Raw genomic sequence first — 415 nt, 5'->3', positions numbered from 1 at the left:
GTGACTGGAGTTCAGACGTGTGCTCTTCCGTTCTTCAGTTTTAAATTAACATTAGGTCAATATTTATTAAAATTTCAAATCTTTGCAAATGCAATAAGAATGTGCGATAATGTTTTAAAACCATATAATATAAGTGTCACGGACATTTTGATAAATACAGTAGAAAATGTGTGCAAAAATGCGTTGTACACGTTTCTGGGAATTGTCGCTGTTCAGGTAAAATATTTCAAAGCTATATATTAAAATATTGATTATATCTATTAATAAAACAAATGGAAATATAATTTTTAAATATAATTTTTTTATGTCGTTGTACTGTATTATTGTACTGTGTATAGAACTAGCATCTTATACTATATTTTTTGTCACATTTTAATATTTTATTAATAGTACAAGTAAGTTTTTAAAATATCTG

Source organism: Wasmannia auropunctata, unplaced genomic scaffold (assembly GCF_000956235.1).
Source record: "Wasmannia auropunctata unplaced genomic scaffold, wasmannia.A_1.0 LD334244.1, whole genome shotgun sequence".
Taxonomy (NCBI): Eukaryota; Metazoa; Arthropoda; class Insecta; order Hymenoptera; family Formicidae; genus Wasmannia; species Wasmannia auropunctata.
Note: the sequence above shows the minus strand (reverse complement) of the source record.